This window comes from Mytilus californianus, unplaced genomic scaffold (assembly GCF_021869535.1).
Source record: "Mytilus californianus isolate M0D057914Y unplaced genomic scaffold, xbMytCali1.0.p SCAF_10, whole genome shotgun sequence".
NCBI classification, from domain to species: domain Eukaryota; kingdom Metazoa; phylum Mollusca; class Bivalvia; order Mytilida; family Mytilidae; genus Mytilus; species Mytilus californianus.
The window spans coordinates 37,853,104-37,863,968 of record NW_026262582.1 but is presented as its reverse complement, the minus strand read 5'-3'; positions in this window follow the sequence as shown (position 1 = coordinate 37,863,968).

Here is a 10,865-nt window from a genome sequence, read left to right as displayed (position 1 = left end):
GATGTTTATCATTTGAAAAATCTGTTTCAAGGCACCCCCCTTTTCTTAAAAAAAATAATACCAAAACAATGCAAAAGCAAAAATAAAACAAAAAACACAAAAAAAAATCGTTTTCCAGGTATAATACGTAACAAAACAAGCTTCGTTTTTCAGAGGTAAGCATACGATGTATTGGGTTTGAAACCCTTATATAGTACACAATTTTCAAAATTTCCTCAAAGACAGTATTGGCAAAACATATTGGATAGTTATATAAGTATTATATACGTTTGTAGGTTTTTGCCATTTTTCGTCTTTTTTGAAGTTGTGATCTGCACAGATTAAAATTTAATATTCCCGTAAAATGAGTCTTTATCATGGCTTTTTCGTGATAACAAACACAAATTTTGCAAAACTTTGATATATTGCACCTTTTTCGTTGAATAATTTGTACATATAACTTTGCACTGCATGATTTGTTATTAACCCGCAGTCTAGTAACTACTATCTAGATCTGTTGGGAATTTATCCCTCGACGGGACGGAGTGAAACCCATACGTACAATGAGGCGACAGATTTGAATCTTAGCTGTAACTAGTCCTATTTCTTTCCTAGTAATGTTGTACGATAAAAAGGGGATGCAATATATATAACAAGAATCTTCAGTATAATAGCCCATTTAAATTTTCTTAAATGTGCGTGTGTCCCACAACAGGTACGTTGTCGTTAACGGTCGTATTTCATATCGTAATGTTACCCCACCCCCTTTATTTAGAAAATTGTTTCTGTTGAATTTATATATATCTTTCATGGAATCGAGATAGTTAAGAGCGAGACATATTGACAATGTGTAATCACCTGTCTATTTATCGTATACTAAATGTCTGCATCAAGATGCTTTTTTTTTATTTCTGTCGTTGGGCTGCTGTTCCATTGACGTATAACCCATATCTGATTCTCCTTCTATTTCACACTTAATTTAACGTGTATACTGCTGGCTGAAAAAAAAAAATGAAAATCTGATAGCACTTGTTAGGACACCTATTTATTGTTGAAGATTACACGTCTCCCTCTAGATGACTTTTGGTTATTTCTGTAGTTTGGTTGCTGTCTCATTGACGTTTACATCACATCTCCTTTTATTCATGCAGCACTTAATTGTGCACTGATGGCTGACAAAAATTATCATATAAATTTGATAGGCTAAGCACTGCCCGTTTTTCTTTGTATCAAGTATAGTGGATTGACCTGATTATTTTCTGCTTAACGTCCAGTGGCAAAAATTCCGTGCATATTAAAGCCATTGTGTCAGAAATTCAAGTCTAGTCAACTTAAACATTTGCTTTTTTTAGGATTTTTCTGAGTGAAGAAAGACAGAATTCTATAGAAACGCAGACACGCACTTGCTTCAAATGTGTTTTCTGGAATAAAAGCACTATGCAATTTTAAGCATTTATAGCTATTTCGTCTTAAGTTGAAATAAAGCGGCAGTTATTTCATAGCAAATTTATCTTATCCCGACTTGACTGTGCTGAAAAATTCAACATATTGCATAATAGAGCGCACTGGTTTCCGAAAGTTGGATAGTATAAAAACAGGTACTTCCGATCTGAGCAACAGGGCAAACATGTCCCCCATCATAATTTCATATATTTATTTTATTATTCACGAGAAACCTCCATCAAAGATTCTACAGTGATCCCAAGACGATGAGCCTTTCATTTGATATCAATTAATTAACCAATTTCTTTTACTTCTGGACAAAACTACAGCTACGAGTAGGAACTATTTTGTTTAACATATGTACTACTTTCGTGTATGTTCCATGTGACCGGGTCCGAATAATATACCTTCTTGATGTCAAGCGAAAAACAAAGGAATGAACGCACACACAATTTTGGGAAATTAGCGCAGCTCTACGTAAGTCTTACTAATTTTCTGAAGACAAATACAAATCAGCAAAAACTAAACGATGAGGAAAATGACCAAACAGAAAAAAAATCTCCTTCTTTCTTGATTATTTCTTTGTTCATACCAACAATAGTCAGACTCTTTTGAAACTCCACCCCTTGCACGTGAAAAGTGGTGTATATTTTAACTGAGAATCTTATTAAATAAAAAAAAACAGCGAATTTCATACCGTTCAGTTTTGTGTTGTTGGCTAGCTGTTGTATTGATGTATACCTTGCATCTCCTTTTATTCATATGAATGTTTTATGTGTCAAAAAGCTATTGCCTATTTGCAAAACATTGAAAGTATTTCGCATTTTATAGCTGATGTTTATCATTTGAAAAATCTGTTTCAAGGCACCCCCCTTTTCTTAAAAAAAATAATACCAAAACAATGCAAAAGCAAAAATAAAACAAAAAACACAAAAAAAATCGTTTTCCAGGTAAAATACGTAACAAAACAAGCTTCGTTTTTCAGAGGTAAGCATACGATGTAATGGGTTTGAAACCCTTATATAGTACACAATTTGCAAAATTTCCTCAGAGAAGGTATTGGCAAAAGATATGGACAGTTATATACGTATTATATACGTTTGTAGGTTTTTGCCATTTTTCGTCTTTTTTGAAGTTGTGATCTGCACAGATTAAAATTTAATATTCCCAAAAAATTTAAACAACGACTCAATCATAAAATGAGTCTTTATCATGGCTTTTTCGTGATAACAAACACAAATTTTGCAAAACTTTGATATATTGCACCTTTCTCATTGAATAATTTGTACATATAACTTTGCACTGCATGATTTGTTATTAACCCGCAGTCTAGTAACTACTATCTAGATCTGTTGGGAATTTATCCCTCGACGGGACGGAGTGAAACCCGTACGTACAATGAGGCGACAGATTTGAATCTTAGCTGTAACTAGTCCTATTTCTTTCCTAGTAATGTTGTACGATAAAAGGAGGATGCAAGATATATAACAAGAATCTTCAGTATAATAGCCCATTTAAATTTTCTTAAATGTGCGTGTGTCCCATGTCAGGTACGTTGTCGTTAACGGTCGTATTTCATATCGTAATGTTACCCCACTCCCTTTATTTAGAAAATTGTTTCTGTTGAATTTATATATATCTTTCATGGAATCGAGATAGTTAAGAGCGAGACATATTGACAATGTGTAATCACCTGTCTATTTATCGTATACTAAATGTCTGCATCAAGATGCTTTTTTTTTATTTCTGTCGTTGGGCTGCTGTTCCATTGACGTATAACCCATATCTGATTCTCCATCTATTTCACACTTAATTTTACGTGTATACTGCTGGCTGAAAAAAAAATGAAAATCTGATAGCACTTGTTAGGACACCTATTTATTGTTGAAGATTACACGTCTCCCTCTAGATGACTTTTGGTTATTTCTGTAGTTTGGTTGCTGTCTCATTGACGTTTACATCACATCTCCTTTTATTCATGCAGCACTTAATTGTGCACTGATGGCTGACAAAAATTATCATATGAATTTGATAGGCTAAGCACTGCCCGTTTTTCTTTGTATCAAGTATAGTGGATTGACCTGATTATTTTACTGCTTAACGTCCAGTGGCAAATATTCCGTGCATATTAAAGCCATTGTGTCAGAAATTCAAGTCTAGTCAACTTAAACATTTGCTTTTTTTTGTATTTTTCTGAGTGAAGAAAGACAGAATTCTATAGAAACGCAGACACGCACTTGCTTCAAATGTGTTTTCTGGAATAAAACCACTATGCAATTTTAAGCATTTATAGCTATTTCGTCTTAAGTTGGAATAAAGCGGCAGTTATTTCATAGCAAATTTATCTTATCCCGACTTGACTGTGCTGAAAAATTCAACATATTGCATAATAAAGCGCACTGGTTTCCGAAAGTTGGATAGTATAAAAACAGGTACTTAATTCCGATCTGAGCAACAGGGCAAACATGTCCCCCATCATAATTTCATATATTTATTTTATTATTCACGAGAAACCTCCATCAAAGATTCTACAGTGATCCCAAGACGATGAGCCTTTTATTTGATATCAATTAATAAACCAATTTCTTTTACTTCTGGACAAAACTACAGCTACGAGTAGGAACTATTTTGTTTAACATATGTACTACTTTCTTGTATGTTCTATGTGACCGGGTCCGAATAATATACCTTCTTGGTGTCAAGCGAAAAACAAAGGAATGAACGCACACACACTTTTGGGAAATTAGCGCACCTCTACGTAAGTCTTACTAATTTTCAGAAGACAAATACAAATAAGCAAAAACTAAACGATAAGGAAAATGACCAAACAGAAAAAAAATCTCCTTATTTTTAGAAGAATATTTAGGAATTTCTGAAATTGTATCTGATGAATGTAATATGCAGGTTTACTTTTTAGATGATTTTCTTGGAAATGATTCCTTATCGAGTAGAGTGAATCCAAATGACTTGACCGTAGCTGTATTCAGTTGTTTTCTCTAGTAGTAAAACAGATTGTTGCCTCAAAAATGTTTATGTGCCGTCTAGAAAGAGAAGTATCTAATATCAGTGCTGTGGATTGTCCTAGCAATGTTGTATCATTTGTTTGAATTGGATATTTCGAAGTCTAGAGTGATAAATGAGATAATTTTAGACCAGTATCATTGTACATTCTTCAATAAAGACAGTCCGCTGGGATCAACCACAAGATGGATAAGCTATGGCTTGGTTGAAATCTCCTGGCATATACCTTTAGCAGACTCTAGACTTCTTTCTAATGTCACTGTTTGTCTTAATTTAAGAGGTGATTGTGATTTTCACAAGCAACAGGTACCTTTAATGACACACTTGTCTGATTCTATAGTCATTATGGTGGAAATTTATGAATTGAAGAATGAACGGTTTATGCAGTTGCTTACAGAAGTGTACAACACAGATGTAATGGTCATTCCTTCTATTGATGCAATCCGGTGTAATATAGGTGTGTTTAGAAATGAACTAAAAACTGTATTGAGTAAAACCACCATGTATAAAGACCGAACTAAGATAAACATCATAGCAGTTGATGGTCATGTAAGAAGTTTCGCTGATCTTAAAAACGAAATCAGAAGGTTTTTATCAGAATTTTTGAAACAACGGCCATTGCTGTCATTCTGGGGGAGGCTACAAACAGACACTTGTAAGCTGGTGAATTTAGACGAAAGCAACAACGTATACAGTTGTACGAAGGCAGCAGCTCACAAAATAACACGTCTTATTCCAGAAATGCATTCAGGCATTAAAGCACAGCTTGTTTCTCTTCAGGGAGAGCCTTGGAAAGAATGGAGCAGTAACCAAAAAATGTCAACAAATCGTCGAAGTATAAATCTTTGCAAGAAAAGGGTATAATTAGAAATAAGATGATAGAAGCCAGACAAACACAATTTCATATTTGTGAAAATCTCGGTCCTTTCATGCCCACTTTAATTGAAACAATACAGGAGTTTTTACCATTTGAAACAGAGCTAACAGTTCTTGTTATTTGGTTGAAGATATTTTTTAATGAACGGTCGAGAAATATTCTTTCAGAATATCTAGCAAGATATAAGTCAAAATGGCAGGAATTGAAATCCGCTCATGACCAAAAGGAAAATGCTTTAACAATTGAAAGACTATGCCATGAACTCAATGAACGTGAATATGAATTGGCAAACGCTTCTTTCGGGTTTGAACATTTATGACGCGAAATGGGACAAATGTATGAAGCACACTTAGAATATTACCTTCCTACATCTTTAACAATTTATTCTGCATTGCCAGAGATAAGTGCAAAACTCCTTTTAATGGGACATCCTTTTGAAGGTATGGACGGTGATACAGCAAATGTTCCACTTCTTTGGGTTAAATCAGTTTTAGAACATCGAAAGGAAAGTATAGGAGACAAACAATTACTGACACTATCTGTTGTAGGAATTCAGAGTTCTGGGAAATCAACTTTGCTGAACACAATGTTTGGTTAACAGTTTGCTGTAAGCGTGGGACGTTGCACAAGAGGTGTGTTTATGCAACTTGTGCCAGTTTTAGATGACACAAAAGCGTATGATTATGTGCTTTTAATAGATACAGAAGGACTTCGAGCTCCAGAACTAGCCCTTGAAAAGTACAGCCATGATAACGAACAAGCTACATTTGTTATTGGATTAAGTGATGTTACAATTGTCAATGAAAAGGGAGAGAATACATCTGAAATACGAGATGTTTTGCAGATAGTTGTTCATGCTTTTCTCAGACTAAAACTTGCTAATGAACGTCTTAATTCAAAACAGAAGTATGTGTTTGTTCACAAAAATGTCTCCGCACCTGATGCCAGTGATAAAATGGTACAACAAAGAAAACGATTTGTCGAAATTTTTGACAAAATGACACAAGAGGCTGCAGGTGAAGAAAATATAGCCGACATCAATGCTTTCAGTCAAGTAATAGATTTTGATAGCGAGAAAAACGTTTGGTATTTTTCCAATCTTTGGTACAGTGACCCCCCAATGGCCCCAGCAAATCTGGAATACAGTAAATGTGTTAATAAAATGAAAGATGCATTGTTTTTTGCCTCATCAATGACGGAGAGGGAGACATATTTAACAATTACTGATACCATTGCACGAATTGACGATTTATGGATTGGCATTTTAAAAGATAATTTCGGTTTCAGCTTTAGGAATAGTCTAGAAGTAAAAGCATACAACAGTATGGAGCGACAGTGCCAGAGTCTAGCATTGAGCTTGGAAAAAATCGTTCTCGAGTTTGTCAGATCAGAAACAAGAAGCATTCTCGTAAACTGTCTGACTGATTATGACTTAGACAAGACTTTTTCAAACATTGTTGCTCGGGTTCCCGTCGAAATAGAACACCAATTGACAGGTTTATGCAAAGAACTAGATTCATTTATTGAACGAAGTACACTGAAAAATGTTATGATTCAGTGGACAGAGAATAAGAAAACAAGATTTAAAATGCTTGCAGAAAGTCTTGTCTTTAAAGCAAAAACTTATGTCAGTAAAACTAAAGAAGAAATAAAAATACAGAGATTGAACATAAGAGAGAAAACTAATCACGAAATGGAAATTAACAAACTCGCAACAAATCTAGCAATCAAAACGCAGGGAAAAAGACCGGACAAGGATAACATAGAAGACGATTTGGTGGCCTTCGGCTGTTGTCTGCTCTATGGTCGGGTTGTTGTCTCTTTGCAACATTCCCCATTTCCGTTCTCAATTTTATTTTCTCAGACTAAAACTTGCTAATGAACGTCTTAATTTAAAACAGAAGTGTGTGTTTGTTCACCAAAATATCTCCGCTCCTGATGCCAGTGATACAATTGTACAACAAAGAAAACGATTTGTCGAAATTTTTGACAAAATGACACAAGAGGCTGCAGGTGAAGAAAATATAGCCGACATCAATGCTTTCAGTCAAGTAATAGATTTTGATAGCGAGAAAAATGTTTGGTATTTTTCCGATCTTTGGTACGGTGACCCCCCAATGGCTCCAGCAAATCTGGGTTACAGAAAATGTGTTAATAAAGTGAAAGATGCATTGTTTTTTGCCTCATCAATGGCAGAGTGGGAGACATATTTAACAATTACTGATACCATTGCACGAATTGAAGATTCATGGATTGGCATTTTAAAAGATAATTTCGTTTTCAGCTTTAGGAATAGTCTAGAAGTAAAAGCATACAACAGTATGGAGCGACAGTGCCAGAGTCTAGCGTGGAGCTTAGAAAAAATCGTTCTCGAGTTTGTCAGATCAGAAGCAAAAAGCATTTTCGTAAACTGTCTGACTGATTATGACTTAGACAAATTTTTTTTTCAAACATTGTTGCTCGAGTTCCGGTCGAAATAGAACACCAATTGACAGGTTTATGCAAAGAACTAGATTTATTTATTGAACGAAGTACACTGAAAGATGTTATGATTCAGTGGACAGAGAATAAGAAAACAAGATTTAAAATGCTTGCAGAAAGTCTTGTCTTTAAAGCAAAAACTTATGTCAGCAACACTAAAGAAGAAATTAAAAAACAGAGATTGAACATCAGAGAGAAAACGAATCACGAAATGTAAAATCAACAAACTCGCAACAAATCTAGCAATCAAAATGCAGGGGAAAAGACCGGACAAGGATAACCTAGAAGATGCATTCAATAATTTCTGGAGTTTTTGGATAAACCAGTTGGGTCTAAAAGACGCTATCGAGATAATGTCAATTGCCGAACAGATTAAAAAAATGTTATATGAAAAATTTCCTTCCGATACAGCATTTTTTAGCAAGAGATTCAAGGAAGACCGACCATATACTATTCCAAGAAACTTTGAAGGAAGTATCAGCGCGTCCAGTATTTTAACAGAACATTTCAGTCGTACTATTTCTTTTAGGAAGAAATTTGGAAAGGAGAAGTCAGATATTTGTAGAATTCAAATTGTGAACATAGTTAATCAAACCTTCTGAAAAATTGATTCAAAGCTATTGGAACTCGAATCCCAAGACACCGTATAGCGGGTTATTTTCGCGGGGTGTAAATTTTCGCTTATTTTCGCGGATAGAACAAAATCGCGAAAATAAATTCCGTTAATTCCAAAGTGTACATGCAAAGGTATTGATAAAAGTTTTGAATCCGCCAAAATAAGAACCGCCAAAATATTTCGTATACCTTATTTAATGAAAATCGCGAAATTTTACTCCCGCGAAAATAACCCGATATACGGTATTAGGTTCGATATTTCCTATGTTACAGAAATAATGAACATAATCGTGGATTACATATATACCCACAATGATCACACCATGAATGACTATAGATTTAATCTCCTTCCACCGTTTCGGGCGATGATTGTAAATCATGTTGCTATGCATGTTACACCATTATTTACGAAATTGAATGAAAGGTACAAAAAAAAAAAAACACAGCCCTACAGGTCAGATGGAAATGTACAAAGGAACTGCATGGTCATTGTTTATAAACTTAGTAAAACAAAAGACAGAAGACGTAATAGCTGCAGGGTTCTTTAAAGAAGCAAAAATTAAAACTGTAGTAAAACACGTGACCGAGTTGTTGCCAATAGATGTTCAGGAATACATTTTACTCCTATATAGCAATGCAAAATGTAGTCTGATGAAGGATACCATGGTATATTTAGCTAATGCTGACGATTTTGAAGAGTACAAAGCATTTATCAAGGAACCAACAACCTTTGCGAACGTGTGGATAACAAAACTAACAAATGTTAGATGTACTTTTCAAATATGATGGACATGTACAGACAAAATATGCAGATTTTGCAAACAGTCGAATACAACGAATATTTTGTCAGCTGTCACAGTGTATACAAGGAACTAATGCAGACTGCTCTGAACAGGGACAATCTGATATAAAACAGTGGATCGAATGCTTTTTAAAAAGTGTTTGAGATGCTAATTATTTACCCTTGTCAAATGACGTCCTGATACATGTTCAAGGAAGAAATGTTTCAGATATCACTACTTTCACAAAAATGTTATTAGATGACATGAACATGCTGAAAGAAACAGAAAGTACAGTCTTAAAGATTTTTCAAACAACAATTGCAGATACAGTACAGTGGACTGAAAGTCCCATTCCTAAAATTATGAACCGGTGAGGGGGATGTGAGGCCAAATGTATGTTCTGTTTTGAACCATGCAAAAATACTGACAAAGATCATCTCCAACTTGGATTTCCACATCAGTGTATACAACACAGAGCTATGGGTATCCGGGGATTCCGCAACTACACTACAAACGTGTATGTAGTTAGTTTCTGCAATTACAACGTTTCAACAGACAACACTTACAAATGGAGTGTACATTTTGTAACAGATGAGAGCGAAAAATGGAAATACTACAAAGATTACAAGACACGTCATCCAGACCGGGATATTTTCCCATCATCTGATGTATCTCGTTACTGGATGTGGGTTACTAGTAAATATCAGCACCAACTTGTGGCAATGTATGCCATGGATCAGCCAGATATACCATTACATTGGAGAAAAATTACTAAAGAACAAGCAATAGACAGCATATCAAACATGTCATAGGATGGATGAACCTTGTCTAATGGATCTGAATTTTATGATTGAAATGGTTCAAAAGCATTCATTCATTAACACGCTAAATCTTATCGATTCATGAGAGATTTTTTGTTTGTTCTATGAGTCATCAGTGCTTTTAGTCATACTGAAAATATATCCAAGGGTAATATGTTAAAGTTATTTCCTTGTTTGTCAGTTTATTGATGAGGTGAATTTATTTCCCTTAAAATATAAATTTAGAATTAGGAAATTATTCATGAAATGAAGTAAATTGTACAAATAATACAAATAATCTAAATAATCTATTCTATAATGCCAAATTGTTATCCTAATTTTACTGACCACAGTTGTCGTTTTTGTTTTCTGTGTGTATTGGTTTATTCCTCATCCATATTTCTCTTGTTTTTATTAAATGCTTCGGCTTTTTTTTTGTTATCTAAATCAGTGGAAAAGTACCCTAGTTGTTATCATGATTTAAGATTAAATGGTTCTTTTCTGAAATTAGTCCGAACTGAAAATTCTAGCTTTTTGCATATAATAATTAAATCCTTAAATTTGACATCTATACACCAAACTACCAAACAACCTGGCATTATGTAAGATCAATATATAATTGAGTTGGCTGCAAAGTTTTATGAGAATCCAAGTTGATTTGAAAAAGTTATAGAAAGGATTGCAAGATCAATATATAATTGACTTAGATGGGCTGATTCAGACCATTTGAGACTACATTTACAGTTCAAGACTGAGTCGAGACAAGCCCAGACTGGTCAAGACTGAGTCGAGACAGGTCCAGACTGGTCAAGACTGAGTCGAGACAGGTCTAGCATTTGTTGAGACCATATGCAGACTATACCTAGA